Raw genomic sequence first — 6,952 nt, 5'->3', positions numbered from 1 at the left:
CCATGTCTCCATGCAACAGCTGGATCCCCATGGCAAATCAGTTTCCCAAAGTCAATGGTTCCAGTGAAATGAGCGAATGGTACAATCCGGGATCTGCCATTTCTTTTCCCACAGATCAGTTTCTCTAAAGTTTCAGAGGGCAGTGGCATTAGCTATCTGGGGCTAACCTAGAGAAAAGTTCAACTACTGAGGAGTCTGCAGGAGGACAACCTTAGGCAGAGCCATATTGTCTCTGGGGAAAAGGCATGGAGGAGCCTGAGATGGGGAGGGACTCTTAACAAAGGATGATGGCTGCTGTATGCATTCAGGGAATTAGGGGAAGATTTACAAACATCCCTTCAGGGAGTGTAGAGGGATCTAGTTACAGAGCAATCAATCAACAGTATTGCCCCCATGAATCCCCAAGTTCTACACTGAACAGACTCAGAAAGATTCCATTAGTAAAGAATCAGAAATTCTTGACGTGATCCAAAGTCTCAGGAGCTAACTCAGGACCCCTGCAGGGAGAGAGAGATAAGAGACTGAAGCACTTGGGGACAGGTGGGGGAAAGGGGAATTTTCTCTTACAGGCTCCAGGAAGTACTCTAGCACAGTGGTTCTCAGACTTCAAGACTGAGCATCCCACAGCTAAATCTCGCAACTGCTTGGCCTATCAACTTTATCATTTAAATTGGTGTATCAAGAATGGATTTTTAGTTGATACTGTACTTCAAAACAATCCATGTCCTACCATCTGAGAACCACTGCTCTAGCAGCCCCTGGGTGGTTCCTGCCTTGTACCGAATCAAGGTTCCACCTGACTGTCCAGGGTCTGATTTCCACAGATGGTGGGGCATAGGGCCCCAGTATAAGGGGAGCTGCAGAGACACCAGCTACAACTTCATCTTTGCTGCTCCTCTCTCCAGCTCTACGGCACATTCAGCCAGGCACTCCTGTATGTAGGAAGGAATTAACAGAGTGCAGAGGGAAGCTGGAAATTACCTAGAGGCTAGGTGGCAGGATGTCAGAGCCCTGGGCCAGCTGGAGAGACAGTTCCTGTAGGGTGAAAATTCCAACCCCGATCCCCATTTTTACTCAGTTTAAGAAGAGTCTAGGAATCACTGTTCAAAGGAGAAAAGGCATCAGGGAGGTAACCAGTTCTTTATTTGTGGAACGATGGGGCAGTCATTCATGCTTAGGCTGGAAAAATATTCAGAGATGTTGTGTGACATTGTGCATCCAGCATTTTAACCTGTGCAATCCTCCTGCCAGGTGAAGTCGGCAGCAACCAGGACTGGATTCAATATCTAGGTGTTCCTTTTCAAAAATACAATACAGAACCAGCTTGAGCTCCCACCCAGTAACCTGGGAAAATTACACACCACCTTTGGACGCCTCTAAAAGGCAATACGTCCCCTCTCTCAAGCAGAGTCTGAGTGCAGAAAAGAAACTTTTAATGAAAGGACGGAAGTCACCCATGCAGGATTCACTCGGGGCTTCTCTGTGACAGAGAGGGAGAAACCTGGCAAAGGGGCACAAGTGCAGAGGAGGGCTGAGAGAGATGAGGTGACCCTCCTTCATCCCAGAGAAAGGTCCCCTGCTATTTGGGTTTTGTCCATTCCTGACCCATGTATTGCTCTGGGCTGGATCCATCAAAAAGCGCCAGTGGACAACCGTGTTTCATTCATTTCTAGCAGGAACAGAGGGATGTTCTAACCCTTGGGGCCCCAAGGAGATTGAGTCTCAAAACCACAAAGACAGGAAACCCTCCCAGCACCTATGCAGATCTTGAGATGGGATTTTGACAATATTCCCCCAAAGCTGAGAATGTAGACTAGTGCAAGGTTGGAGCAATGCTGAATTAAAAGCGAAAATAATTCTTGCCCTCTCCTGCCTTTTCCCATTTGATTCTGCTGCTGCCTGGTCCCTCCCACTGCTCCTGCACTTCCTGGCCACATTATTGCTCATCTGCAAAGCAGAGAGACTGTATGGTCCAGTGCTCCTCCCACCCCACTCCCATGCATGGCAAGACTCTCCTAGAGCAGTAGTTCTCAACCAGGGGTACATGTACCCCTGGGGTATGCAGAGGTCTTCTGCGGGTACATCAACTCATCTTGATATTTGCCTTATTTTACAGCAGGTTACATAAAAAGCACTAGTGAAGTCAGTACAAACTAAAATTTCATACAATGACTTGTTTATACTGCTCTATATACTATACACTGAAATGTAAGTACAATATTTATATTCCAATTGATTTGTTTTATAATTATATGGTAAAAGTGAGAAAGTAAGCAATTTTTCAGTAATAGTGTGTTGTGACACTTGTATTTTTATGTCTGATTTTGTAAGCAACTGGTTTTTAAGTGAGGTGAAACTTGGGGCAGGCAAGACAAATCAAACTTCTGAAAGGGGTACAGTAGTCTGGAAAGGTTCAGAGCCACTTTCCTAGAGAACTGGAGTAGTTTGGGGAAAGGCAGCTTGGTTTCAGCAGAAAGCAAATCTTGTCTGTCACAGACAATCTAACTAACAGCTGCCAGATGGACAAAGGGATGTGACCCCGCTCAGGATTCTGGGTTCATACCAAAACTAACTTTCTCTTGAGAAATTCAGCAGCTGGAGGTGGCTTTAACGCACTTGTTCAGAGAAGTTACTAGAAGAGAGTTCACGTCTCCCTGTGTGTATAACTGACCAATCCCCTTCAAGAGAGTGTCAGTGGAGATCAAGGCCCAGATGCTCAGCTGGTAGAAGTCAGCATAGCTCTGCTGAAGCCAATGGAGCTGTGCCCGTTTGCACTGAGTGAAGAGCTGACTCAAGAGTCTGAAGTTCATGTTAATATCTCATACGCTCCCTGTCTTTGACTTTAGGCAGCTCCAGGCTTCTCATCCATCGTACATAGTTTCTTACGTGCACTCAGCACTCTGGTATCTGAGCAAAAAAAACAAACAAACAAAAAACAAAAAACCCCAAACCATCCAACTATTCAGGGTTTAACCAGCAAAACTGTTAATAAACCCAAAGTCACAGTAATATTGCTGCCTCCTGACCCAGTGTCAGTGCTGAGCCTGCCTGCCTGACCCATGGTTGAGCTGAGGCAAAACTTCTACCTCAACACGAGGAGCGGATGAAGGATATGCCAGCAGGGACCTTCCCTGCCTTTCATCCAGGAGCACTGGAGAGACATCACAGGAATGGTCTCTGTAACAGTAGGACACAGGTGAGTAGCCTACAGACCCCTGGGGGACACCTCTATTTACCTCTCTCTATTCTGAAAACTGACTATTTATTCCTGCCCTTTGTTTCCTATCTTTTAACCAGTTACTGATCCATGAGAGGATACTTCTTCTTATCCCATGACTACTTAGTTTGCTTAAGAGCCTTTGGTGATGGATCTTGTCAAAGGCTTTCTGAAAGTCTAAGTACACTATATCCACTGGATCACCTTGTCCACATGCTTGTTGACCACCTCAAAGAATTCTAGTAGATTGGCGAGGCATGATTTCCCATTATAAAACCATGTTGACTCTTCCCCAACAAATCATGTTAATCTATGTTTCTGATAATTCTGTTCTTTACTATAGTTTCAAACGAGTAATTGCCAGGATCACCTCTGGAGCCTTTTTAAAAAGTTGGTGTCACATTAGCTACCTTCCAGTCATCTAGTACAAAGAAAAGGAGGACTTGTGGCACCTTAGAGACTAACCAATTTATTTGAGCATAAGCTTTCGTGAGCTACAGCTCACTTCATCGGATGCATAAAGCGGAAAATGCAGTGAGGATTTTTTATACACACAGACCATGAAAAAATGGGTGTTTATCACTTCAAAAGGTTTTCTCTCCCCCGACCCCACTCTCCTGCTGGTAATAGCTTATCTAAAGTGATCACTCTCCTTACAATGTGTATGATAATCAAGGTGGGCCATTTCCAGCACAAATCCAGGGTTTAACAAGAACGTCTGAGGAACAGTGGGGGGGGGGTGGTAGGAAAAAACAAGGGGAAATAGATTACGTTACATAATGACTTAGCCACTCCCAGTCTCTATTCAAGCCTAAGTTAATTGTATCCAATTTGCAAATTAATTCCAATTCAGCAGTCTCTCGCTGGAGTCTGGTTTTGAAGTTTTTCTTTTGTAATATCACTACTTTCATGTCTGTAATCGCGTGACCAGAGAGATTGAAGTGTTCTCCGACTGGTTTATGAATGTTATAATTCTTGACATCTGATTTGTGTCCATTTATTCTTTTACATAGAGACTATCCAGTTTGACCAATGTACATGGCAGAGGGGCATTGCTTGCACATGATGGCATATATCACATTGGTAGATGTGCAGGTGAACGAGCCTCTGATAGTGTGGCTGATGTGATTAGGCCCTGTGATGGTGTCCCCTGAATAGATATGTGGGCACAGTTGGCAACGGGCTTTGTTGCAAGGATAGGTTCCTGGGTTAGTGGTTCTGTTGTGTGGTATGTAGTTGCTGGTGAGTATTCGCTTCAGGTTGGGGGGCTGTCCGTAGGCAAGGACTAGCCTGTCTCCCAAGATTTGTGAGAGTGATGGGTCGTCCTTCAGGATAGGTTGTAGATCCTTGATAATGTGTTGGAGAGGTTTTAGTTGGGGGCTGAAGGTGACGGCTAGTGGCGTTCTGTTATTTTCTTTGTTAGGCCTGTCCTGTAATAGGTGACCTCTGGGTACTCTTCTGGCTCTGTCAATCTGTTTCTTCACTTCAGCAGGTGGGTATTGTAGTTGTAAGAATGCTTGATAGAGATCTTGTAGGTGTTTGTCTCTGTCTGAGGGGTTGGAGCAAATGCGGTTGTGTCGTAGAGCTTGGCTGTAGACAATGGATCGTGTGGTGTGGTCTGGGTGAAAGCTGGAGGCATGTAGGTAGGAATAGCAGTCAGTAGGTTTCCGGTATAGGGTGGTGTTTATGTGACCATCGCTTATTAGCACCGTAGTGTCCAGGAAGTGGATCTCTTGTGTGGACTGGTCCAGGCTGAGGTTAGGCTTGAATAGAGACTGGGAGTGGCTAAGTCATTATGCAACGTAACTTATTTCCTCTTGTTTTTTCCTAACCCTCCCCCCCCCACTGTTCCTCAGACGTTCTTGTTAAACCCTGGATTTTATGCTGGAAATGACTTGATTATCATACACATTGTAAGGAGAGTGATCACTTTAGATAAGCTATTACCAGCAGGAGAGTGGGGTGGGAAAAGAGAAAACCTTTTGAAATGATAAACACCCATTTTTTCATGGTCTGTGTGTATAAAAAATCCTCACTGTATTTTCCACTTTATGCATCCGATGAAGTGAGCTGTAGCTCACGAAAGCTTATGCTCAAATAAATTGGTTAGTCTCTAAGGTGCCACAAGTACTCCTTTTCTTTTTGTGAATACAGACTAACACGGCTGCTACTCTGAAACCTGTCATCTAGTACAGAATCTGATTTAAATGATGTTACATACCACAGTTAGTAGTTCTGCAATTTCATATTTGAGTTCTTCCATAAGTCTTGGTTGAATACCATCTGGTCCTGGTGACTTATTACTGTTTATCAATTTGTTCCAAAAATGTGTTTATTACCTGTATCTCTCCCAGAAAATTCAGTGGAACTGGAGAACTGACCTCTTAGGGAGGTCGGTTGGGCCAGATCACAGGACTGGCTACACTAGAATACTACGCCTGCCCCAGACTGATTCCCCTGCCCCAGATTCCTATATCCTCTTGTTGGTCTTTCAAGAGAAACTCAAAGCCCTGAATTCACCTGGGCCTTCTGTAGCATGTGGAGGCATCAGCTATTTGGGGGCAAATTAAGAGGAGGGGCTGTAAAGCAGCAGAAGAAGCTGGAGGGAGAAGAGGCACTTAGTGTGAGTGAAGGCATTACAAGAGAAACAGCAAATCATCAAAGCTGGGCAGATTAAAAGCTTTTCTCCTCCCCTTTCTCAGAGCCCAATGGGGCTTCTTTCCCAGTGCTGGGGACTCTGCTCACCAACTCTTTTCTCACCTGGAGGGTCTGTGCAATGAGGCATGTGGTTTCTCAGCACATCATCAGTAACTCTGTTAGAGGTCCGGCTCAGCAGCTCCCAGCCCCCAAAGCCACTGCAGCTCAGAAGGGGAAGAATACAGGAAAAGCGAGGCCAGGAAGACCTAGGTCTCACTGGGATTCCCCCCCAGAATGAGAACTTCTTTGCAAAACTCAGAGGAAGAAGTTTCTGTAGAGGGAAGTACAAACTGGGCCGAACAAGTAGCCAAGCAGCTCGGACACAAGAGGCGCGTGTGTTAATTTAACCCACTTTGTCCCACCCCTGCCTCTTAACAGCACTTGGCCCCTGGAGAGCTGCCTTTCACCCCAGGGGACTCAGAGCAGTGTACAGGGGTAGAGAGTCAAAAATTGTTAACTCCCTTGCCTAGGATGAGCAAGGAAGGCGCAGAGATGGGGTCTTCTTGCCCAGAGGTTAGGCAGGGATTAGTGGCGGAGCAAGAACAGAGCCCAGGGGTCCTGACTCCTGCCCTGCTCCAACAGGATCTCTCGCCCCTGCCTGGGCTGGGACCCAGGAGTCCGGAGCCCCGTCCCGCGCCCGGGCTCTGGGGCTGGGACCCAGGAGTCCGGAGCCCGCTTCCCTCCGAGCCCGCGGCGCTTCCACCAGCTCGAGCCCTGCGTCCTTCTTTTGCCTCACCACGTTACATATCATTTGCATATAAAGTAGCTCATTTGTATAATACGTCTCCTCTCGGCAACACCTGACCCGACCCCGCCTGGCCCTGGCCCCCGCCCCCGGCGCCGGGGTCTCCACAGGAGGCGGCCCCGCCCCGCACGCAACCCGGCCTCTGAGCCGCGAACTACACTTCCCAGAGCACCTTGCGCCTATGGGAGGTACTTCCGGACATCGCCTCGCCTCCTGATTGGTTCGTCGAGGCCCCTTGCGGCGACCTTGGCCGCGCGGGGTCACGTGAGCGCGCGGGACGCGGCGAGTGCTGC

Source organism: Caretta caretta, chromosome 1 (assembly GCF_965140235.1).
Source record: "Caretta caretta isolate rCarCar2 chromosome 1, rCarCar1.hap1, whole genome shotgun sequence".
NCBI classification, from domain to species: domain Eukaryota; kingdom Metazoa; phylum Chordata; order Testudines; family Cheloniidae; genus Caretta; species Caretta caretta.
Note: the sequence above shows the minus strand (reverse complement) of the source record.